At 38.7% G+C, this 26,879-nt stretch overlaps 1 long non-coding RNA gene across 1 annotated transcript; it reads right to left on the reverse strand.

Moving 5' to 3' along the window:
• Positions 1-1,620: 1,620 nt before the first annotated feature.
• Positions 1,621-26,879, reverse strand: LOC144995410 (uncharacterized). Its single transcript, XR_013658950.1, has 3 exons — positions 19,501-26,879; positions 3,586-3,902; positions 1,621-3,030 (listed from the first exon to the last, which is right to left on the reverse strand). It is a non-coding gene; the product is annotated as an uncharacterized LOC144995410 (long non-coding RNA).

Here is a 26,879-nt window from a genome sequence, read left to right on the forward strand (position 1 = left end):
TTGTGTCTAAAGCAAAACCATGAAATAAGAAAAAAAAAAGGCAAATATGAGAGAAAATGATCCTTGATTTGGTGGGGGACAAATCGACTTGCATCAACTTCACCCTTGTAGGGGGGGCATAAAGTGAGCATGTAGTTGAGTCTACCCACCTGCCAATTCAAACATGTCAAAAATCAATAAAAACGCACTAAAAGCTTAAAAGATTTAACACCAAAAGGTAGAACACGTGTTCATTTTTGAGTAAAATTGGACTTTTAAACATAGGGGACAATGAATACCCCCCCCCTTCTGAAACCAGTCTTCAGTGGTCATTTAAGGTACTGCAACAGTTGGTAATCCAGGTTGTTATTCAAATTCAAGACCAGAACTCAGGGTTTGTTACAGCCTGATGTTGAAAGCTACTTTCACCTCACTACAATACATTATTCGTTCAGCATTGTTTTTTTTTTATTTAAACCATTGACTGTATATATGAACTGGACAGAGGGAGTGCGACCTCCGCACAAAGTATGGCTTACTTCCGGCTCCAGCAAAAACAGGTCAAATCAGCCGCCATTTTCTGCGATATGTACGCCACCGCGTTGGGGCCAGGTTTCGTCACAAAGCAGGGATTGAATCAGGTCAGTCTGGAATTGACGTTGCTATAGCAACCAGCCTCACCAACCAGTAGTGAGCTTGTTGGAGGTTCACACCCATACCCCTGGAAATCAGGCTCGAGAAAATCTGTCAATCAAACATTGTAACCCTTGTGCTATCCTAGGCACTTTACCATTGGGAGTTGGGTCATCTAGACCCACTAGACAGTGCACTAAACCTTTTTTCTTCAATGATTTGTGATCTTCACTGGTGTCCATGGATTACATGAAATCTCATGGTAGGGATAACACGTCAAAGTAAGGGTGGGGTCATCTAAGATAGCACAAGGGATAACAGTTGGATGTGGGGGCCAACGGGCTCCAACTGATTGGTCAGTTTATAACTTGAATGAGTTGCACTACAGAAAAGATATCACGGAAGAAAGAGGATTCTCAAAGAAAAGGAAGAATAGTTATTCTGAGTATAGTGATCATAGAGGTCTATGGGAATTTGACTTCTTGGAACCAGTTATTGTTTGGAACACGAGGGGGGAGGGGTCACTTAGTCCAGTTTCATCTACAGTTCATGACACAAACATTAAAAAAGGGCGTGGCTTTTGGGTTAAAAAGTGATTCTGAAAGCTGTAGGAAACACCTACTGCAAAAGGCCAGCGTGTCCCACCTATTTTTATGTTTTTTAAGAAACATTTAGTGAAACCCAACATCCCCCATGAATCATTCCTGCATAAACTGTCAACCGTGTGACCCACATTGTTTGCTCAGCTTTGTGTACACACATACTGTGACATACTAGAGTTTTCAGCTTTTACGCAATGGTGAAATCTCTATCTCTGTCTATTTTTTTTTTTTTTTTTTAATCGTATTAGTTATAATCATGTGGCTGTGAAACACATCTCAGAATTAATAAATAAAGATTTTTTTCCTCAACAGTCCTGGTTCCTCTTTTGGTTGAAAACTTGAAAGAGTGCAGACTATGAAGCATTCATTAAAATACAACATTGCTGTTTGTCCAAAAATCCGACTATCTTTAACAAAAACTAGTGAAAAGGTTTATTTAAGTCCTGCTTTTGAGGAACTGCAGTTCGTCTAATAAGCCAGACTAAACATGATCAGCTCATTCAATAAAGAGGAAAAAGGGAAAAAAACAAAAAAGACACCCAATTCTTAATCCAACCTGGCCTGCACTTTGAGAGAGGATATTTGGTGACAGAAGGATCATGTTCTTGACTAAGAAAACTACTTTTCTAAACCATAATAATAATTTATGCTCTATTATTGCAAACTGTTTTGATAGATGTGTTTATTTTTTATTTTTTTGTCCCTGATAGGGCAACTTAAAATCCCACTCCAGTCCTCTTTGGATCTTTTTAAAAGCGTTCCCAGTGGTCTTTTAATTACGATTATTCAATTTTTCACTAAAATCAAAAAACTGTGTCATTTTAAGACAGAGCAGCAGGAGTTCATTGGACGTTTGTCTCAGAGTTGTGGACGGGACAGTTTGCGTGAAGCAACCCCCCTTCCCTTCCCGTTGCTGAGAGCTCCCTGTTTACCCCCACCCGCTAGCTTACAGCCCCTCACAACCTAACATTAGCAGTGCAAGAAAAAAGGCGAGAAAATATTGGAGCTTTCCCGCCGAACACCTTTGAGCCATCTCGTACAAAGAAAATAAAGACGTACATGAATCGTTTTTATTTTATTTACCATTTATCTACCAGGAAGTCCCATTGAGAAAAAATCTCTTTTTCACTGGATGCATCAGAATGAACTGGAGCAGGGAGCTTGAGGCCCGCCCCGCGTATTTTCTACGTCACAAGTAATGCTCTTTTTCCATCAACCGTTTTCAGGCTGCTCCTTTTTCACAACAATTTGAATAAAAAAATACTCAGAAAAATGCTATTTTAACCATAATTTTCTCTATGTACATCCTCCATCATCAGAAAAATGCCACCAGAACATGTTAAAAACACTATTTTCATTGGAGTGGGTCTTTAAAACCTAATTTTCAATATTTCTCCAATTAGATTGAGCTGCCCTTACATGAAGCGATTGCAGCATGACACATTTAAGTGCAAAGTGAGGGAGGGAGCAGCTGGACACATGAACACTGTGCTGTAAATGTGTTCTGAGATGCAAATAGTGAAGGGTGCGCGCTCGCGCTCGGTCAGACATCACGCGTGACAGCGCAAGACAAGCTTGACAGGACTCACAAACCCTCTAAAAATAATACTGTTATTTAGATGTTATTTCGTTCAAATCATGAAAGCGGCGCCACTTCAAGTAGCTCAAATCAGAACCCCGCCCACGTCAGTCAACTGCTCTTCATCACTGTCTCACCGCAGAAGAAGAGGATGATGGGGGCAGCAGTGGAGCTCGGCAGGGTAAAGGTCCAGCTGCAACATCAGCAGCTCTTTCTCTCTCATCCAAAGCATCCCTGCTGGAGAATTAAAAGTGATTGTTGTGGTGAAGGATTTTATTTTATGCATATAAAAAAGAGGACACATTAACCCTTAGTAGTTTGTGACCTTTTTGAACATTTTTAACAGTTTACCATTTTTTTTGCTTGATGTCCAGTTTTAAATACAACCCCAGCTTGTTTTCTTTATGCATTTTTCTCTATTATATTACACCATGGTTCCCCAATAAACCCAAAACTGTCCAAAAAACTCAATTCCCAGGGGTAAATGTTATCATTTTTAAGAAAAGAAAATCATGAAAAATGAGATCAAACTGATTTTTTTAATGCTTTATGACAAATGATCCAAAAACAAGGCAAACTATATCAAATGTTCCAAGGATTTATTCCAAAGTGTGTCACAAATAACTTTTGTTAGTTTTAAACCTAAAATTTCAAAGCCAATAACCTTTTTGGAAAGCTTCATGTTAAATTTTGAGTGAAACTATACTAATGGCAGGTTGGCATCCTACGTCGTTGTAAACAACTAATGTAATTAACCAACACACCGGTGAGTGCAAAGACTGGTTAACCTACCGGTAGTCTGAGCTTCTAATGCAGCTTTGTGGTGAATATAGTTCAAAATAGGCTGATGTGTTTATCTTCCATTCCTTATGACACATTCAGGGGCGTCTGCTTTCAAGGCTGAGCTGATTGCTTTAATAGAAGCTCACACAATTACCTGTAGGCTAGAAAAGATTCAGACTGAAACAAGCTGATGAATCCCCAGAGCGTCCGAACTCACAGCAGCGTCTGCAGTCGATATGCAGCCCCGTCTGATTGGTGCAGGCCGGCTGGAACTACGCCTGATCAATACGGCATTCGCTCGGAATCAGGTGAGCCGCTGATGGAATCTGACAATTACAGGAATGAGCAGCAAAATAACAGTATCAGTTTTTGTGCATAGTTGTTAAAGTGTGAATGCCTGACATGCTGCTGAGTAAATCAGACCTGGACTGATGTCTTTTATAGTCTCAAAGAGATTTAAGACAACAACAAAAAAAGCGAAAGAAAAATGGAAAAGTATTCAAAAAATGTTGCCCCATTGTTCCAAAAATCAATTTGTAATTTGTTCCCTGTTATCTTTTCATCCTTCCTGGTTTACATTTCTTTCTTTTTACTTTTCAGTTTCAGAAACAAACTTGTCCGAGGTAAAAAAAAAAAAAAACTGTTAATGACCCACTCTGATGAAAATGGCGTTTTTGGTGTTTTTAACATGCTCTTGTGGCATTTTTTGTTGATGGAGGTCAAAATAAAGATGTTTAAGCTTAAAATTGCATTTCTGCGTATTTATTCCTTCAAATCGTTGTGAATCAGGAGCAGATGAAAAACTGCTTTTGGATAAAGCTAGTAGCATTGAGGTAGAAGCTACTACGGCGAGCCACAAACTCCCCGCTCTGCTCCAACGGTCTGCATAGACTTGCAGAAAAACGGATCCACGTACTTCTTCATTGTCCTCATCTGAGCTGGAATCGGACTCAAAACTGTACAGCTGGATAAATCCAATATAGCTGGGGGGGGGGGGGGGGGTTTGTTGCACAGATAAGGTTACGTTGGGGTTGTGAGGGGCAGTAAGCTAGCAAGAGAGCACATGAACAGATGGATGTCAGGAAATGGGCGTGCTTACTCCTCGCCATCAGTCCCGCCCACAACTCAGAGGCAAATTTCTAATGAACAACCGTGGCTCTGAAAAGACAATGCCCCAAAAATCAACACAGTTTTTTTTTTTTTTTAATTTTGGCCAAAAACGGCATAATTATAATTAAAAGACCCCTGGGAACTCTTTGAAAATAAATCAAAAGAGGATCGGAGCGGAACTTTAAAGTTAGGAACAAATAAAACTGTATTAAAACCTGACAACTTATCCTTGAGACTAAAAAAATAACTGATAAGAAAATAAATAAACAAATAAAAATATTTTCCAGAAAAAAAAAAAACAACAAAAGTTTTTTTTCTGGAAAAGAGAAGATTTTATGCACAGACCTAACTTTATTACTGAAGAATTAAATAAATGAAAGTTTAATTGCATGGTAACTGAAAAAACAATTAGGACAGGTTAACGAAAAAAAAAGACTTCTATAGATATTTATTCGTCTATTTATCTGTCTAGTTTTCGCAGCAAAAAGCCTCGGTTCAAATCCCAGCTAGACCTCTCTGTGTGGACATTGACTGTTTTTTTTCAAGGTACTCGGTTTCTTCCCACAATCCAAAAACATCCTTCCTAGATTAACCGGCATCTCTAATTTGCCCCTATAGCTGTGCGTATGAGTGTGTGGTTTTGTAACACATGGCGACCTGTTCAGGGTGTACCCCGCTGGATTGGCTCCAGCAACCCCATGACCCCAAAACGGATACAGGGGGTCCTGCAGATGGATGGATGGATGGATGGATGGATGGATGGATGGATGGATGGATGGATGGATGGATGGATGGATGGATGGATGGATGGATGGATAATAGAACCACAAGATTTTGTTGTGGGTTGACATCTTTTGTCAGACACGGACTCTGATGTAAAACCGAAGCCAAATCGGTCATGCAAATTACAAAGAGAACCCCGATACTGGATTGGCCCATTTTGATAACCGGTACTATAGACTCACAGGCTACAGGTAGAATGTGGGGATTTTGACAAGGAAAAGAAAGTTGGACGACAAGATGGAAAGAAAAAAGATGGATATCCTGTGTTCAAGGCACCAGATGGAAATGCAGCGACTGTTATTCCAGGGAAGGGTAACTCCAAGCCTCAAGGGCCGGAGTGTCTGCATGTTTCCAGATGTCATTGATGCACGCTCGCCTGATGACCTGGATCAGGTGTGTCCAGCCAATTAGAACATGGCAGGAATGGCAGGAATGCAGCTCTCTGCCCCTGGCTTAAGGATTGGGAGCAGATTCGAGCTGCTTTATCGTGGTGTGGATGGAAAGGGGAAGGGAGTAGGAGTGATCCTGAGGGAGGAGTTTGCCAAACAAAAAATGTTCTGACTTTGCTTTGTAACAAGATCTTGGAAGGTGAGAGGATACCTGAGGAATGAAGAAGTGTTCTAGTGCCCATTTTAAAAAAAAGAAGGCAGGCGTGCAGAGATGTGGAAACTACAGAGGAATAAAGCTGATGAGTCATGTAAAGAAAAAAAAGTTAAAGCTAGAAGAGGTCAGAAGTGAAAGGTATGATTCTATGCCAAGGAGGAGAAGCGCAAATGCTTTAAAGGTCAGATGGAGCTTTATTCTGTCTTTGTAGATTTTTATTTTTTTATGAGGGGTGGGGTTGGTTGTTAGAGTGTGCATGTATGCATACAAACATTGTGTCTTTAGGTTGTGTGGGGGTTGGAGGTAATTTGTGGAAAAACGACAGTTTAGTTTAGACTTTGAGTTTTTTTTTCCTGTAATGGAGAAAGATTGTTCTGAAAAAAAATACCCCTTTTTGCAGGTGAACAGCTTCACTCTCACCTAAAGACATTTAGATTATGAGGCTGTGAATGGGATCCAAACCCACAACCTCCACAAAAAAATGAAGTCCTCCCACTCTGACAGCGGTTTGACTGGCAGTCTTTCAGCCTCTGCGCTGCTGTTGGCTTTAAAACAGCTATTCAGAAGCAGAGATGTGACTTGATCTCATCACCTCTAAACCTGCGTGCTTTGCTGATTGAGCCATTGAGTCCCCGAAAGCGGGAGCTTTTTCAAGTCTTCCCTTTAGATGTTGTCTCTTTATTGTCAAAAGCAAAGACAGTGTGTCAAATCCAAACATGCTGCAACTCCGTGCAGCTGCTTACGGCACTGAGCTCGTTCATTGCATCGCCTCAACCTTTTTTCTCACAAATTAGCATCAAAAATCCACTTTCACATCAGAAATTTGAAAAGAATCTCTGACCTCTGACCTCCAAGTCCTCATCCAAGCCCTTGACAGACCCAGTGAGCATCCTCTCAGACAATTTCTCTTGTCTGCGCTGTTATTTAAAGCAGAATCATTTATCCTCGGCATATAGAGAATTTTATTCATCCCCAGAACTGCAGTAGTTAATGAACAGCAGCGTCCTTTGTGCACACCGACTGTGGGATGCTTAAACGTATCCTCAGTTTACATATTTATTTTATAAATCTGAAGTAGAATTTCAAGTACACGTTGATGTACTTTAGCATTAAAACCAGATTTTGTCCCTTTTTGTCTCATGATTGTATCACCAATGACTAAAGCTAAATGACTAAGGAACAAAACTGGTAAACATTCAAAATTCTTAACAAAACATCCTTTCATTTTTTGTCTAAATACTTCATTTGAATACGACCCTGATAAGGAGCCAAAAAAATCAGTGAGAGAACTTTTCTTTTTTTATTAACAGCCGACTATGAAATTCAGCATTTTCTTGAACGATGATGGCTTTCCTTCCGAGTCTGCCCAGGGCGGGGTCACTTTCAGATTCCTTCTTGGTGAAAGGTGATTTCTGTTTGAATACTGATATGAAGGCTTTTCATTATGCAGTCGGTCTATTTAGAGAATTTATACTGCTGTTTCTCATAAAAATGTAGAATAAAAAAGGTTGAGAATTATTAAAAATGTGCACATAACTCCTACTTTGCTGGAAAAATAGCTTTAAAACACACAAATGCATCAGAAATGTGTGGTGGGGGAGTTTAAAATATTTATTTTAAACCTTTTTTTTTTCTAGAAGATATTTTTTTAAACTTTTGTTTAAAAAAAGTTATCTTTGCAGAAAGCCTTCTTCATGACGACGACTGAGGAATGATCAATATCTATATGTCGATGAAAAAGAAGGTGCAAAGCCTTCTTCTGGTATGAAGTCAGAGTTTCAGCTCTAAAGGTTTCTACATCTTAGGATGTGACCGAATTCTGGCCAAAAATGAAGAATACAGTCTAAAAATGGCTGGAACTCACCTAAGAAGGCTATAGTGCTGACAATATAACCATATACATGTCTTCATTGGGCCAGAGTCTAACCGCCATAGGTTACAGATGTATTCATGCAAATTTTCCTGTAACACAAATACATCTTAATGTCTCTCCTCATTGAAATAAAAAATGATTGCCAAATTTACGTTGCTGCTCTATTTGCTATCTAAATGAAATGAAATCTCTCTTTGTGACCTCCGTCTCCTGCCTTACGTTCACTCACGCAAACAAACATAAAACTATAAGACATATTTGATCAAGTTGGATAGATGTCGCGAAATCTCAACTTTTTTTGGGGAAAAATCTACACGCCATCATCCAAAATCAAAATGATCTGATATCTGCCATTAAAAGATAAATCACTGGATTATTCTGTCAGAACAATATATATATGACAACTAAACAGATTACACTGTTTTAATGACGTATTTAAAGGAAGCTTAAACTTCTGGATCTGGAAAACAAGTATGAATTAGGTCATAAAAACAATTACATACCATCTCTTCCAGTTTCTTTCTAAAACAAATAACCTGAAGACGGAACTTTGCTCACACAAATAAAAAGCAAACACTTTCATTTTTAAATAGGAATACATTTCTATTTCAAATCACTTAAACGGTCAAAAACTAACATTAAAAATTTAGACTTTTCTTTTTGCAGTATTTTGTGTGAAACAGCCAGAGTGAGAAACCCAAATACAGTAAACTGGAGAATTAATAACTTACATAATCAGAAATGGATCAGCTGAAATATTACTTAGCTGAGCCAAGACAGAAGCAAAACAAAAGTGACGACCCAACAGTGACTGACTGAGACCGTGAGCTTAACGGACCTCAGCAACAAAAACAGAAACAGCTGTGGTAATTACAAATTTAGGCATGAAATGACCTCAGAATTAAAAAAATAATGTTCATTTAATGAGCTAAAGAACCAAACGTGAAACAAACCATCACTCCTCACAAATTCAGACTTTTCTTGTTTTTTGTTTTCCAATCCAGGAGCCTCAACTTTAAAACTCAGTACCATGGTCTGAGTGAATACTTGATATTTTTGATGAAAAAGTTATAAACCACCACAGTGAAACACTACACATAGCCCAAACGTTTGCCTCAATATCTGGGTAAAGCAAGCGGTAAGAGGTGAACTTGATCTCTGAACGGAAGCTTTATTTAACCTGTCATGACGAACAGCATACACATGGTTTTCCTGATTGAATACTTATTTCTTTTGTAAGTAATGCCCTTTGAAGTCTGCATTATGAGAAATGTGGTTAAGGCTGTATGCTATAGGTAGGTAATGCACACTTTGAAGGACAAAAGAAACACATATTCAATAAATGTTGCTGCTCTATTTGTAATACTTGGAAATGAATGACCACTTTGTGGTCTCATTTGACCTCTGCCATGCATTTACTCACACACAAACTTAAAAACTATAAAACATAAAATATGTAAAGGTAGTAATTTCTGGTAATGTACACTTTGTTAAACGGAAGCCAAAAACCGCTTTCCCTCTTTTTTTTTTTTTACTCATTATCTCGTGATACCGAAATGATCTTGTTATCACGAGAAAAGACATTTATTTTATGTATTTCTAAAATACATAAAAGTCCGGAGTGACACACTGTCGTTGCATCCCGCATGCGTCATGGCGTAACTGTGTAGACAGCGCGACGCTCTCATCTGATCACTGATGAAATTGACAACAACAGCAGGATTCATGAACTGCAGCTGTAGCTGCAGCCATCCTTCTCCTCAAGTGATGAGCGTCAGCACAATTTCTGCCCGAGTTCAACCACGACTAAATCGATCACTTTAAAAGTGGGTTAAAAGGGCTAAGAAAGCATTAAGGCGTCTGAGGAGCAGAGCTCCACCAATACATAAAAAGAAAAACTAAAAAGCGAGGTTTGTGGAGCATTGCTGTTGCTGTTGTTGGTGAAAGCTGCACAGTGCTGCAGCCAATTGTAACCAAAACAAGAAAGCGGCTATTCATTCTTGGCGTCTCAGTGCAGGCAGCAGAAAGGTATGAAGTGATATTTCTGCCACCACATTGCACACAAAATTTTCTATGTTGCAAATGAAAATATTAAATATTTGCTTTTCAATTATTTTTATTTTGCTCTCAAATGTTTTTCTGCATTCAAAAAATGTTTTTTTGTTGCAAAACACACGTTTTTGCATGCATTGTGTCAGAACTGGTGTTTTTCGTATCTTTGATTTTGCCGACCACTCTGAGCGCGACTTGGCGTGATTTAACTGCCACCGCCCACAAAAGTTTTCGCATGCTTTGTGTGTCAGAACTCACTTTTTTCTCATCTTTGATTTTGCTGAGTTAAGTTTCTGTTTAGCGTGACAAAGTTGCCATCAAACAGCTGCTGATTGGTCCAGATTCTAACCAATCAAATCGCCGTATTTATCTAACATGGCGTCAGCTACCGAGGCTCAGAGGCTGAAGCAGCTCTTTTTCCCCTCGATTTTGTCTCTTTGGATGAAGACGTTTTCATTGTTTTTAAAATCATTTTAACTATAATTCAGACTTTTTTTTTCTTTTTTAGCATTGATTAATTTTTATTAAGTCAGATTTGTGAATTTATGGCTGAGGATCATTGACATAAAATCAACAGGTCTGTGTGAGATCCGTGAATCCTGCAGAGCAAATTATTGGTAAAAAAGTGTGATTTTCTTTGTTAAAACCAAACAATAAAATATATAAAGCACATATTATTTTATGCTGCACAAGTGTTTGGGATTAGATGAACAGCAATAATAATCAAAAGAATGATGGATCACCACAGTAGACTCAATGTGTTAAGCAGAAGAAGCATTTTTAACTTTTATGTTCATTTTCAGTGTCTTAGGTTTTAGAACTCGTCAGTGTTTGTCCAAAGTTAAAAAAGAAAAAATGCTGTTTTCAATTAAAATTTAAACATTTAATGATTCAAATAAAACAATAGATCAGATGCAAATTATAAAGTGTTACTTCCTGCTGGACAGAGTCGGAGCTCAGACGTTTCTTTTTTTCTGCTGCAGACATTTTAAACATGTTGGTCTCTACACTGACATAAATAAATACAAAATCCGGTTTTATTTTAGCTGCTTTTCTGCTCCTGATGGGTTTTACTCTCAGAGAAACGGGCCAGAATGATTGAAAACGGTAGAACCCCGTTCAAACAGCACCGTCAATATCAGACAGAGACACCTGATTGGTTAGAATCTGGACCAATCAGCAGCTGTTTTTAGGAAACCTAACTCAGCTAAATCAAAGATACGAAAAAGAGGAGTTCTGACACCACACATGCGAAAACGTGTTTTGCAAACGGGAAAAAAGAAATTGAAAGCAAAATAAAAAAAATAATTTAAATGCAAATATTTAATATTTTCATTAGCAACGTTTGTGTACAACGTGGTGGCAGAAATATCACTCCATAGAAAGGGACGCTACAGTGTATTCATCATTATCTTGTGATCACAAGAAAACCATTTCGTCTTCTTTAAAAAAACAAAAAAGTGGGATAGACTGTTTTCAGCTTCCGTATCGTCCGCATTATCTCTTATATATTTCAGATTTTGCTCTAAATTGCCTCCACTTCTGCAGCGGAAAACCTAAATAAATCCAGAATCCTCACATTTTCGTCAGGTTTTGGATGCACACATTTCCCCTTTTTTATGTGCGTAGGCTTTCATAAAACTCGCCTTTAAGGCTTCAAATCTTTCCCAATTTGACTAGATATATGAAAAAAATATTGATCGCTATTTCTCTATATTTGCTTGTATTTGTTAGAGCAATCATCCCAGGGCTGGACTCCAGACGTTTGCTTTATCTTCCAGTTTTAGGAATGTAGATGACATTTAGAGTCACAGTTTGTGGTTTTACAAGTTATGTCTGCTAACAAAGAATGTACAGTGCCTTCCATAAAGCGTGTGCTTGCACTCATGCCACTGTGTGTTTAATGTGTTCTCTCTGCTGTCGTCACAGCATTTGCCATTTCCCAGAATCCTCGGGCTTCTAAACACTCACATTTTCAGAGAAGATGAATTTTTAGAAAAGAAACATGGTGCATTTAGAAAAGGGCAACAAGTTCATCCTGCTTGGAGTCGGTTAGTTCCAATGCTGAACGAGAACATGTTGCAGCGAGAAACAGCTCAACCAAATGGACCAATGTTTCATCTCTACTCAGAAAAAGATATATTTTTATAATTAAACTTTGAAAACTCACAGCCGGGATGTTCTCAAGCAACTAAATGCACAAATCTGGAAGGTGGAAGCCTTTAAACTATTTGGTAAGAGCAAGAATTCCCAATGAAATAACGAAACAAGACTGGAGTAAAGTGAAATAGACGTGCTTTCTAAATATACCCACTCTTGTATTATTTGTGGGTACCGTGGCTCGAGGTTTTATATCCTTTAAACGGGATTATTGGTCATAATTTCTTGCATGAACAAATAACCCATGGGAGTTTTTTTCAGGGGGTAGAAAAGTCGCTCCTTCCATCTGTTAGCCGCTCCGTGGAGCGAGCAGACATCTGCATTTTTAATGGAATACGTGTAAAATCAAAGAGAAAGTGTATTAGTGAGATTATGAGCACCTCCGTCTTCTTCATCACAGGAGTCCTTATGGCACATATCATTACTGCTTTTGATCCGGATTGTCTCTGTGATTGATCAGATGTTTCCTCCAACCCAACATGCACACAAAAAAACAAAGAGAGTTTCTTTTCATTTATGTCAAATAGACCCAAATGCATATTTCTATGTTTTCTGACATTACAAGTTTGGTTTTACATTTTTTATCTCAGTCCCTGATAAATGAGCTCCAAGAAGTAATAGAATTAAGTACATTAGTGAGCAGACAATACATCCCAAACATAGTAAGGAAAATACCTTATAAACACCTAAATGATGGGAATCATTTGCTTAATATGTCACTGGTTACTTTAAAGGGGGGAGTCATAGAAAAATAGCTATAAATAGAGCCAAGTGAAGTAATTCACCTGTAGATCCGCTCTTACCGGGCCGCAGAGAAAAACAAACAAACGTTACCTACATTTTTTTCTCCGATTTTATTTGAAATCTTATTCTGGAGAAAGTTCTTTTTGGAAAAACTACAGGATTCTCCCCAACACTTTCAACTCATTCTACAAGTCGCTCAGTCACGTGTTTAAAAGAAAAACTGCTTCCTTTCTACTACTACTACTTTCTTAAAGCGGCTGCACTAAACATGAAACATTAAAACAGTTAGCAAAGAGAAAAAAAAAGTTTTTTTTTCTTTTCAGAAAACCGAAGAAGAGCCTTCAACTTCAAAGGAAAAGAAATCTGCATTTAATAGACAAAAAACAGGCGTTTTTTCTCCTAATACAGATTCATTGTGACAGTTCTTCCCACACACCCAGATGATGATGCCTGTTATTCAGCACCCGGCTATGTGATGTTACGAGGATACTGCTAATAAAGTTGTTCAAACAGTGGATTGATTTCCCAACCTAAAAAATGAGCTGATTGACATTGATTTTGTAGCATTTTAACACTGTAAAGTGGATTCAGAGGAGCTTTTCCTCGCTTCTGAATCCACTGGAAAGTACATTTATTGCGTAAACGGTAGCAGAGTTACAGTATTCACAGAGTGTTTAGCTCCATTGAGTTAAGATGACTGCATATTTTGCACATACAAAAAAGACTAATATGGTTAAAATCGAAACATGGCTGGGTGGCTCTGTTGGCTGTGTGTAGGACTAGGATATGGATAAATAAGGGAGGTTCGATGACCTTCATCCAGTGTGGGTCCTTGGGCAAGACCCTCTGCGCTAAGACCTAACTATGTAGCCACAAGGGGGCCTACGTCTGGGTCTCCCAGTGCCAGTCCCCAGCCCGGGTAAAATACGGGGCTGGGGACCGGCAGGAAGGGCATCCGGTGTAAAAAACTCTGCCAAACCACCTGTGTGAATCAGTGGAAAGCAGATTTGCTGTGGTGAGATGCTGAAAGGTGAACGACGTGGTCAAAATATAAACAGAAATTCATCAAAAAAAAAGAGATAATTGCTGCCAATTTTATGATTTGTAAATGAATGATTCAAAGAAAAAAAACAGTCTTCTGGCTTTACATCTGTGAAGTTTAACCTTCTTTGGAGTATGTTTTCACAAAAGTACTTGCTGAGGTTGGGACTCATGATGTTTCTGGAAGTTTCTGTGTGGAACCAGGTCTGTTTTTGGGTTGATTACTGTAGAGACTCCCGTCAACATTCAGCTGCACTTACTGCCATTTCTACACAAGAACTGCTTTGTAATTCATCTCACTTTAATAATCAACATTTTCAAAGAGCTTTCCAAAAAAAAAAAAAACCATTTCATTTTGGAGAATCTTCTTCAGTAAAATATCATCCTACGTTGGCAAAAAAAAAGTTTCCCCTGCAGAGAATCGTCTTGTTGAGACAGAAGAAAGGGTCCCGTTACCTTGAAATGCGGCTAAGTGCATCTCATCCTCGTGGCATTTGTTTGGGTGTTTTTCCGCCCTTTTAAAGTATGCTTTAGAGATGAAAAGATGAAAAAAAACCTGTTTGTTCTCCACTTGACGCCTCGTGTGGTGGCCACCGCGACCACACACTGAACCTAAACGTAGATTATGTGCAGCAGTTATTCAAACAAAGAGCAAACGTCTTTCCTATAATGCAGCAAAGCAGAGCCTTTTGTTCTTACTTATACTCAAAATATGAGTAAAATAGTGAAAATAGTCATTAAAGAAATTTGTGTTTGGATTTTTGGAAACGTTTTTAAAGGGCCAACCTAATTAAAAAGCGAATAACATCACTTGTTTTCACTGGGATGAAGGAGTCTTCAGAACAGTGGTCCAGTATAAATAGTAGGGGTGTGTTTTACCATGAGTCCGGTGATACAATATATATCACATGTCACAATACTATACGTACTCCAATATATCCTAAAACAGTACCAGAGATAATATTTCACTGTTTTTAAAGAGTATGGCTTCCAAAAGACTGTCTGAATATTAAAACTCCTGTCACCATTTGGTCTTATACCTAAAGATAATATATTTTTAGGTTGGCATAGCAAAAATAGTTTTCATCTTTCATCTAACATTTTGCAGTGACTATAATATTTAACAGTTTTATTTATCAGGGCCTTTAGCACTGAAGATGTGCCCAGTTCAATTTTCTTTAGTGTGTTTAGGCTTCCCCCATCGGGGGGGGGGTCAAGAACAGACACCTAAATGTGTTTTTCTGCTCCAGGCATCACTAATGCATGGCTCCTAAAATGAAAGGATATAGAAAACATTTTTTAAAAAAATAAAATGATGCCTCCAAAGTTTAAGGATTCTTTAAAGTCAGAAGTCTGGAAGCACATTTGCCTCCCCACAAATGACGGTGATGATGACCGAGCAATGCTTCATTTCAGAATCACTGCATCGCATTTTCAATTTCATGAACCTTTTTTTTCACATCTCTGACAGATGCTGCATCTTTTAGCCAATTTAGGTTAACATTGGTCTATTTCTGCCACAACGGCAAATATTCCAGACACCAAAGCAACGACATTGGAATTTCTTTTTGCAGAACTCCATAAAAACCTGTTCGACTTTGTGAAAAACGTTGCATCTTTTCAAATGGAAGCAAAAAAAAAGAACCTTGTTTATTGGAGTTTTACTGTGTTCGAAATGTTTAATTGGGACGCTTCAAACTCGACAAAACATCATCATTAAATATTAAAAAATTCTGATTTTCCAGGCAATGATGTTTGAACATTACTTAAAAATAGACCAGAAACTGTTTTAAGAAGCAAATTAAAGTGCTTTTTGACATCGTCTTTGTTTGATCACCAGAAAGTTTCTACGTGACCTCGAAGGAGCTTTTTCTCTTGACATCCAAAAATAACTGCTTCATAAAAAGCAGTTAATTAATGCTCTTGTCAAAACAAACAATTAAACAGCCACACAGCCAGCTGTCAGAGCTGCTTTTCTCCTCAGTTTGTCACTTAAACTCGCTCACCGCTGACATATTCGAAAACCGCCATCTCTTTACCGGTGCGGGGCACGAGGGGCTTTACATTCATCGGCTGCCAAGCTCCAGGTTGTGGGTTTCAATATGTCTCGGTGTCGATCCGAGTCTGACAACCTGCCTTCGGGCCTGTAAACACTGCATTCATAAAAGCAGCGGGAAAAACGGCGATTCAAATGGTCCTCGCCGCCGCCGCTGACATTTCTGCTCATCGAGTTCGGCTTGATGAAAGCAGATGGTTGGAAAAGGATTTATTGTATGTAAGGGTTGAGATGTGGAGCAGCAAATTTGAAATCCAGTATAAGTCTTTTTTTATGGCTGCAACACATAAATATTTATAATAATATAAAAGTATTGATATTTATAACATATCCTGCTGTTTTCAAGTTTTAAGAAATGCCTTTTTCTTTCAATTTCCTCTGCTCTATCATCTCCATCGCCATTGCCTTAATGGTTAAGGAAATATTGTGAGTACCTAACGTCAAAATATCCGCCATAATTACTCCTGGTGAGCTGAGCAACTGGTGTGGAAAAGAAAAACAGGGAAGGAGAAAATGGGAAGATGAGGAGAGAACAAAACAAAACACAAAAGAATGACAACAAAACAAGGACAAATGATGGAGACAAAAAACATTTAAGAGAAAATATACAAGCTAATAAGCACATTTTAAGGGATTTATACATAAAATTCAGCCTTACAACAAAAGATCAACTGCTATAAAAGAAAAACGTAATCACCGTGTGATTGTACGCACCTCCATGCTTGATTTCTGTTCCCACTTTCAAGTCTGAATGGATGCAGACTCTGCTTCAGTCATTTACATAAAAAGCACTGGCTTTGAGCTGCAGCCCAACACACATTAAAATAAAAGCAACATTAAGGAGGAAGCACGATTGGGCTGATTGTGAATTTAAAACACTCATTATCAAAGCAAAGAAAATCAGTTCTAGTTTATCTGGTCTCCTTTCAGGAATCACAAACAAAACAAACAGCTTCTAATGAGAGGAGAAGATGGACGTCAAAGACCCTTTGGGGCCGTGACGGTGGAGACGTGTGATGGGCGGCGTGTGGCCCTCATGTCATGAGTGTTACAGTTAGCGTTTGGTCAGTTGATTTCTTTTGTTTCCAAAGATTTTTTCCACCTTTTTTCACACCAGCTTCCTTCCCTTTAAACTGGCTGCGCTCCTGTTTGGTTCAAACTAAATGGGACAAGAAAGTGCAGATAAGAATTTCAACATAAAGTTTCACGATCAAAAATATGTAACTGTTCTTGCAGGGCTCTAGAGTATGGCTGGGTTTTTCTGGGGTGCGCCTAAAATAAAAGTCCATGGTCGCACCGGTGCGCCCGACCGTTCTGTGAACAATAAAGCATTGCTGATCTCCGCAACTCTGAAAGTCTCATTCCTGTCGGTGTGTGCAGGTGTGACACACCTCAGAACGGTTGCTTTTGTTTACGATAATGTTCACTACTCCGTGCACACGCACCGGGGGGCACGCACGCCCCGGTGCACACGCGCCCGGTGCTGGTGGCAGTTGTCTGTTAAAATTCTTAAACATCAGGTTTTTAGCTCCAGTGTTTACATTCTTTCGTCTATCGTAACTTTTCAACCGTTAACGCTGTTAACGTGATTCCAGCAGATTCTGAAGCGCAGAGAAGTAGCCCTGAGCTGACACGCAACACCATGCAGTTGTGAAGCGTTTACGTCATCAACGTATCGGTGCACATGTCGGTGCAAAGCCAGACAGAAATCCACTGGTTTTTTCCTGTCAGAATGTAATGATTCGGTCATGGAGTGAACGGTTGAAGATTTACGGTAGGTCGAAAAGCCTGTGGTATTTAGGTGTTGCTGCAACATATCCATCCAAGCATTTTGTATTCCGCTTTTCCCTTTCGGGGTCACGGGGCTGCTGGAGCCTATCCCGGCCACTTGTGGGCGAAGGCAGGGTGCTGCAACATAACTGGTGTTAAAGGAATAACTACAGTGGCCCGTAAATTTAAATCACATCAACAAATCAATCGACGCAAAGACATCACGAAAATTACAACTAATAAAAAAGACAAAATTAAGTGTAACAAAATGAAAAAATAAAAACATTTCAGAATTTTCAGAAATCAAAATGAAACTGAAAAAATAGATATTAAGGGACATTGCTGACTGGATGATGATGTTTGTTCATCATTTTGGCAGAGAAATACCAAAGACCTGCAGACCTGCAGACCTGCAGACCCAAACATAGCTGCTGCTGTCAAAGAATAGTTCAATTCAAAACACAGCTAGGACGAGATTCTGGATATGCTCTGTACTAATCACAACACCTTCATACTTTTTATTTACTTACTGAAATTTAAGTACAGTGAAGCAATTTAAAGTCCCACTCCAACCATATTTCTGTCCATTTTCAAAGCCTTCCCAGTGGTCCTTTAATTGTAATTATAAAGTTTTTAGCCAAAATAGACAAAAAACTGTGTCTCAGTGCAGTTCATTACCTCTGAGTTGTGAGCGGGAGTAACCCTCTGCTAGTATCTCATGAAATCTTTGTTTACACTCTCCTACTACCTCACAGCGCCCAACAACCCCAGCCTAACATTACCGCCGGTGCAACAAACATGTTGGAGCTATGCAGCCGTCCAGTTTTGAGTCAGATTCCAGCTCAGACCAGGTAAACAAGGACGTACACGGATCTACTAATCTGCTAGGATGAATCAGAATGAGACATTTCTCTTGTTGTGTCATGAATTTGAACTTTTTCAGACGGCGTGTTTCTATTTGACTGATTTAAAATAAAGAATTACTCAGAAATGCATTTTTTTTTCTTATTTTTTTTTATATATCGTGAAAAAAATGCTACAAGAACATGTTAGAAAAATCAAAAGCATGAATTTCATTGGAGTTGGTCTTTAAACACCAACTTTTTCATTTTTGTAGAACTTTTTGTGTACCAGTCAAGTCATTTTATAGTCTGAATGCCAATGCTGACAGCGAATAAAAAGGGAAGTGACCATATAAAAGTTAAAGACAATGTGGTCGAACCAAGCCTGTGTGCTGGTGCACCCGAGAAAAAAGTTACCAGGTCTAGGGTGATGAGAACATCCATTAGTAAAAACCAATTTTAGGAATTTCCTTCAAACGCTCCTCCTTTTAACACATTTAACCCCTTTAACCAAACGGTAAAGCACATTTTTACATATTTTAAAAAATATTCATTGTGTGTACTACTACACCAAAGAAGTAACCAGCAAAAAAAAACATTTTTTCCAATGTATTTTTTCTTTGTTGGGCAATTAAAGAGTTAAAAATACAAATTGAGAGGTTTGTGTGCTGAAAAAGCACTTAATACACACAGAAACAACATATGTTATAGCTTTTAGCAGGAAAAAAACCCGGAACGGTTAGGGTCATTTTTAATGCCTGCCTAACTCCACCAGGCTCAGGAGACAACGGAGGAAGCCGGACAACAAATATTGTGCCGTTTGACTATTTTACTTGTTGAATTCCCTCAAATATATCAGAATATACATGTGAAAAATGAAGTAAACATACCAATGGCGTCACCGAAGTCATCCAAGAACAGAAATGTTTGTCACTCAGGACCTCACCATGGTTGTGTCCGAATTCACTTTATAGTGCGTTCACCATTGTGTAGCGCTGTCCGAATTTACAAATGTGATTGCAAAGAAAACATATTTAAATGTATTGTATGTAATGTAAAAAGTAGTGAGCATGGTGTCCGGATTGCTCTTAAATTCCAGAGCCCAACATGGTCCTGCACTATATCGTTTTTTTTAGTAGTCACAGGTTAGTGTGGGATTTTGGACACAGCCCATGACTGCCAGACTAAACCTTCACCTGCACCCTGCCACCTAATTTAAGACCTTCCTTCCACCACCTACCTGGTAGGGTAAGACTCCCGTTCTCTCTATACTGCCCCCTGCAGGTGTGGAGTTGATGCTACCCGGAACAAACCTCCAACTCAATGTCAGGAGCAAAAGTAAAGAAATCAATAAGCAAATTATTATTTTGTTATATAACAAATAATAATTATTTCTTCAATACTGTGATAATTTTTTTTGATAATAATCATTTCTTAATCTTTTTTTGTTTTGTTATGAGGCTTAGCGAAAGTTGTCAGGAAGTGGTGGTGGAGGACCCAAAATGCAGGAGACCAGGCTTGGTGACAGAAAGTAAAACATTTAATAAACAAACTGAAACATGACCCAAAAAAAACCACGGGAGCAATAAAAAGGTGGCAAAGCAGAAAAGAGCCGACTGACCTGACGACGGTGAACAGAAAGCCGGACACTTAAACAGGCTGAGGGCAACTAACCGAGCTGAAGACAGCCGTGGATCATGAACCTGAAACCCGACTAAAAGAAAACCACAAACAACAAAACCAAACTAAACCACCGAATCCTTACAAAGGAAACGGAAAAAAACACCTTCTGAAAATAATTTTAATTTATTTATTTTTCACACAACCAAAGATTTAGATCAGACTTTTTGTCCATTTAATTAATGTAGTCTATTTTTCTTTTACTTATTGAAACTGATTTAGAACCTTTTCCCACACTTGTGTTCATGCATTTAAATGAATTAAACGTATATTTCAAAAAGGCAAAGACGTTTTGTGAGCATCGTCTCAAAGTTTTTATTTTTGTCAATCGCATTCCAATGATTCTTTGTGTTCTTGTTGCGATGATAACTGGATGTTGATGTTCTCCCTCCTCCTCCTCATTAAAACAGTTGCAGAAAAGCAGGGTTAATTGTTTCAGTCCAACTACACAACGATTGTGTGTCTCACATGTAAGCTTTTGTGTGAAACTATGGCAGCAGTTTCAGTCCAGCAGGAAATTGTTTTCTATATTTCTCCTCACCCGATTGGCTTTACTCACAGCTAAGAACATCAGAGTTTGAAAAGTGTCATGAAAAGTTTCAAAACATTGTGAACCTTAAGTTAAATTAAATCTCTGAGACGCACAACAATAGCGAGTTCCAGTGGACGATGAGACACAATCAGGCCGCAGAACCAAAAACAAGACAACAAAAAAAAAAAAGGAGTAAGAATTAAAACTCTGCCATAAAAATGTGGAATATTTGCTTAAAAAGATTGTTGTGTTCCAGAAAATTGAGCTTTCCTCTGAATACGCTAATTGAAAATTTTCCCCCATTGAACAAAATAGACCAATGGCCTTTCGTCTGCACACGGACGGCAGAGTGGGTGACAATGGAAGCAGTGTAATCAGGCTTGAGCGCGTACTGTGTCCACATCACCGTGTTTAGACAGTAATTAAGCAGAATGAGACGGAAAAAAACCGACAGACTTGTAATTCTGAGTTGGAGATTAAGAGAAAAAACAACCGACTGGCTTGTGAATGTCTGCAAACTACACCTGGTGTTTGCAAACCCAAACGTGCCGACATTTCTCAACAAACAGGATAAGCTGTTGTGTTGCGTCTCCTGTCCCCGTGATCCACGGAAAAAGCTCAAATTTTGCACAAAAAAACACAAAAAAAGTCACTGGTGCAAAACCAATAACCAAACAATCTGGTCACATACTCAAAAACTCACCAAAATTTGCACACACCTAGAATCCGGTAGAAATAAGGCATCGTGAATGCACCCCCCACAATGTTTTACATTTATTATGGGATGGTCATAGGACCTACGGCATGGCGACCATGTTGTGGCCAAGTGTAAAGTTGAGCAATTTTCACATTTTTGCACACTATGGGTAAAGAAAACCTTTGTTCGAGTGATCTACACAAAAGTTTTACACACAGGTTAAGTCTACAACCAAAAGCTTCATTGACCTTTGACCTTAGCAAGAGGCCGCCATGTTAAATCTGAATAAAAAAAGCCTTTTGGACTTTCAGTGCCTTCCACAAATTTATGCTCCTCCCAGGGTTTTGAATCGATCGCCTCCTAACTTCTCTAGCATCATTGGAAATCTACTTGGCGGAAAAAAAGGTTTTAAAATTTGTAGATTTTGAACGGCGTTGGCGTGGCAAGCTCACAAAAGTGGCGTTTCCCTGTTGCTCGCATGTTTTTAACAGAGATATTGTGAAAATGAAATACATGAACCGTGAGCTCAAGCCGAATGAAACAATATGACAAATGATATGAACATATTAGGAATGTGGGCATGGTTAAGAAAAAAACCTCAGTTGCCAAGGGAATTCAAAAATTTACTTTTGCCGATTCGTCTAAAAACTATGTAGACATGTTCGTCACCTTCAGGCGACCGAAAAATTAAATGGTTGCTAAACCAACAGAAAAGCTACCATTTGGAAAAAAAAACTTTTTGTCCCCTTTAGCTATAGCTGACCAGGCGGAGGGGGAGGCAGAGGGAGAGAGTGAGGGGCGAGAGCCGCCCAGCCAGTAAGGCCGGGTCAAGCCCGCTCACGGCTTACACTCTTGAATGTTTTTTCACGAGTCAGAATTGTTTTGAGGTATTTTTTAAACTTGCTTTCTCATGACCACATTGGTCAATAGAGACAAAAATATGGAGTTGATGCACATGCCATAAGGGGTGGGGGGCCACAGGGGTGGCAAATGAAATACTAGACAGACTCCTGCCTCTGGGACTCTCACCATTTACTTTAAAGAGCTTTATGGTGCAAACTGTTGCTCAAACTTGACTGATTTGTTGAATTAAACGAAAGTCAGATTTAAGTTTGATGTTTGAATCCGAGACGGCCTCCGTGGGACGTAAACTGAAGTCTGTTTTATCAAACTCGTCTCTGTTGTCTGATGTAAATTTCACTTTTAATATATTCTTGGCTTGATTTAATTAAAAGCCATCACAAAAAAAACAGGCAGATTCAAAGTTACTTTGGTGGAACGTGTTAAAGGAGCTGGAGAGTCTTTTGGGAAGAGCAGAGCAACTGATTCCCAATATCATTAAAAGGAAATGTCTCAGTTTGTTGTTATTCTGAGCGGCCCTCGTCTCCTCTGTTCTGACAGCGGCATTCAGTTCCGTTTTTAAAAAGCTGCGTTTAATGATGCAGGATACGTCTGAGGACTGAACACAACTTTGTTTTCTGGTCTCAGCGGCGGCTGTTACACATAAAATACACAAATGTCACCTGACTTCTCTTCTCTGTTCCGTTTTTTTCCTGGTTCCCTACACAATTCCCAGAGTGACTTATTCCTATATCTTTCATCAGTATTTAACAAAGATCCACATTTTGGCGAGTTTGAGAAATTATAGCATTTAAGAAGCTGTGGGAGTCATGGAAACCAGTGAGCACAAACAGCATCTCCCAACAAGTGTGGCTCAAAAAGCCACGCCCTTTTTAACACAGATGTGGTTTTCTTATTGTACCGATTTTCTTTCAATCAATCAATCAAAACTTTATTTATAAAGCACTTTTCACATAAAAATATAACACAAAGGGCTTTACATTAAAACACAACAAATATAAAATATAAAAAACAAATGAATAAATAAATAAAAATTAAATAAGGGCCCCCCTCCCCGTACCTAGCCCCCTACTCCTTTCACACCTCCCACCCCCTGGGGAAAGACAATGAGAAATAGGCTGAGCACGAAAACAAGATGTTGGAAATGCTAATAATTGGAAACTTCCTCTCTGTGAACCGCTGCATAGACAGCCAAATGCAGCATCACAGGCGGGGACCGCTCCACCACAGCTAAGCGGTGATGCAGGTCCCCATCCAGAGCCGCAGCGGCTGAACAGCAGCCGACTCAGAGGGAAGGGTCCCAACTGAGGAAGCACCGGAAATAAAAATAAAAATAAAAATGAGAATCAAAAAGTAAACATATTGATAAAAACAATAAAATAAAATAAAAAAAGCAATAAAATAAGGTTAATTAAAATAACGCGTTAAAAATCTAGTTCAAGTTCATAAAACAAGATAAAATAAATGAATACATATAAATAACTAACTAACTAAATAAATAAAAGTAATAAAAAATTAGCTTAAAGCCAGGTTAAAAAGATGGGTCTTGAGCCTTTTCTCAAAAGCATTAATGCTCTCTGCGGCTCTCAGGTCCTCTGGCAGACTGTTCCATAAACGGGGACCATAGTGCTGAAACGCAGCTTCTCCATAGGTTTTGGTTTTTACAGTCGGAATGGTTGACAGACCAGAGCCAGAGAGGATCTCAGGGTCCACCAGGGTTCATACTTCACTAAAAGATCTGATAAATAAGAAGGCGCAAGACCGTTAAGACATTTAAAAACTGATAAGAGTATCTTAAAATCATTCCTGAAACATATGGGGAGCCAATGCTTCATTGCCAGTTTTTAAAGTGTTAATTTTTACAAATTGCATCTTATTTCAGTTCGGGAGATCTGTACTTCTTCTGTTTGGCTTCATGAACTAACTTGTTTCTACATTCAAGTTTGAAATAATCAGTTTTCTATTTTCACCTAAAAGTTAGCAAAAAAACGTACAAATGATTTAAACAAGAAATAAGTTACTCTTTTGTAATTACTCCTCTTTATTAATAAAAATAATAACAAACATTTTTGTAGGTGATGCATTAGTTTACTTTTCATTATATTATTAAAATGCAAAGAATTTTTATTATTTTTCATCTGCAAAACAAAACAAAAACTACAGAATGAAGAATTGTTCATTTGAGCTTATTTGGAGTTTGCCAAGTGTAGTTTTAGGGCCACTCCTTGTCACACAGATCATGTTTTAGACAGCAACTATAAAAGGTAATTAACAGCTGTTTAAAACGCGGCTAGTCCCCAAAATCTATCCCGACCCCAGGATCTGGTGTGTTCAGGAAATTCCCGAGTCAGCAAATCAGCAGAGAGGAAGGTAGAGGGTAAAACAGACCGGGGTCGACCTTTAGGACCACGTTTGGGCAGCCCTACTTTAAAGTTTTACGTGGATCTGCAAGCTTAATTTTCTTTAAATATATGTGCTCCATCATGAGAAAAATACCACAAGAACATGATAAAAACACTATTTTCATGGCAGTGGGTCTTTAAACTCTTACAGTTCAAACCTTTGTAGAAAAATAAGTCCAGTTTTATAGAATGAAACCAAAGAAAATGTCTCGCGTTTAAAGGTTTTTGTATAAGTGAACGCATTCTGTACTGGAGAGACATGGATTGACAAGGTCAACAGCCAATCAGAACACAGAAAACAGTGTGCTGTTAAAAAATCACAACGATACCAGAACGTTCGTTTAGAAATAGGAACATCAGTGAAACATGTTTTAGATGTATTTAGAAAACTATTACCACATTTGCAGCATTTTCTCATGCACATGTGAAAAGTTGCTTAGGATCTATAAATGCTACCACCTACTGATATCACCAAACTATTTCTCACTGTTACCCTTTCTTTGCAACAATTATAATTGTGAAACACAATTCTGCAAATCTTTTGCACTAAATTAAGACATGTAGGTAAAGTTTTATTTTCCTACAAAATCCAGCCAGCACAGTCACATACATCTGTCATGTATGTGTCCATCTTTACAGATATCACACTACTTTAACCCTTGTGCTGTCCTATGACCCCCCCCCCCCCCCCCTTCCATTGACGTGTTCTCCCTTCCATGACAAAGGTGGATAAAGGTGGAAAGATTTCATGTAATCCATGGACACCAGTGAAGATCACAAATCATTGAAGAAAAAAGGTTCAGAGCACTGTCTAGTGGGTCTACATGACCCAACTCCCAATGTTAAAGTGCCTAGGATAGAACAAGGGCTAAAAAAATAAATAAATAAATAAATAAGTGAAAGTCAGTTATCTGCACTTCAATCCACAAACTTCACAGGTTTCTCTGGTCCCTCATGTTCTGCAACCACTCGTGACTTCTGGAAGCAGAAGCTGCACGTAGCAAACCTTCATGAGAAATAGAATAACATGTAAACACAGATTCACACTATCACATTTATCAGCAGTCATACACGTAAGAAAATATTCTATTTCTTAAAAACACACTTGATAAGACATGCAGGAGGAGTTGTCCTCTGAGATGAAGCAATCTGTTTAGTTTTCCTTTCAGGTGTCATTTCTCATGTCATCATGTTTGCGTTTGTGTGCAGGAATGTTGTTTCCTTTAGTCTACCTTTGGACACCATCACCAGTTTTCCATATTTGCCTTTGTGTGTCTCCTAAATTGGTACTTTTTTTAATTTTACAAGCTTGAAAATCTTTTTTTTCTATAAATTTGGGTTACATTTAAATTTATTTTAGAAGGTAGGAGATTCTTGCCTTGTGGGGAAATCTTTATTATGTAACCATGGAAACCAAACCATGTAAAAGATGTCATGAAAAGACCTACAAGCCTCCAGAAAGTACCTGCCATCACCAAGAAGCAACAAAAAAAAAAAACTGGAAGTATTTTGTATATATACTATATATAAGTATACATAAAACATAGTAGTATATATAAAAAAAAAACAAGTTCCTTCTGAACTGAAACTGCTGCCGTAATTTCACACAAAAGCTTACATGCGCGTTTAAGGGTGACACACAATCTTTGTGTGGTTGGACTGAAACAATGAACCCTGTTTTTCTGCAAAATGCCACGGTGCTGCGGTGTAATCGGGAGGCGGCGGTCACATTTTTGGGGGCCGCCAATGATCGAGGAGATTTAAAGAAGGCGTTCACATTTCACGCCACTGGAGCATTTTTCTCTAAAAGTTGACATCGGTCAGAGGCCGTCCACGCACATTTCAAGGTCGCGCGGTGGCAGTCCAGTGACAGACAGAATGGCCCGCTTTTTATTTACCCCCTCCCGGGCTACCAGGCGGCCTGTAGCTCATGTGGATGGAGATTTACACATCGTCCAATCAGAGCTGCTGTCAGCTCTGATTGGACGATGATAACCGCCTGATTTGATAATGGCGCCTGATTGGCCGATGCCTGACGACCGCCTCAATGCGGGCAGCAGCATGAAATCGTAAAGATTCTGGTGATAGCTCCCCATC

This window comes from Oryzias latipes, chromosome 11 (genome assembly GCF_053564925.1).
Source record: "Oryzias latipes strain Hd-rR chromosome 11, Olatipes_Hd-rR_3.1".
Lineage (NCBI taxonomy): Eukaryota > Metazoa > Chordata > Actinopteri > Beloniformes > Adrianichthyidae > Oryzias > Oryzias latipes.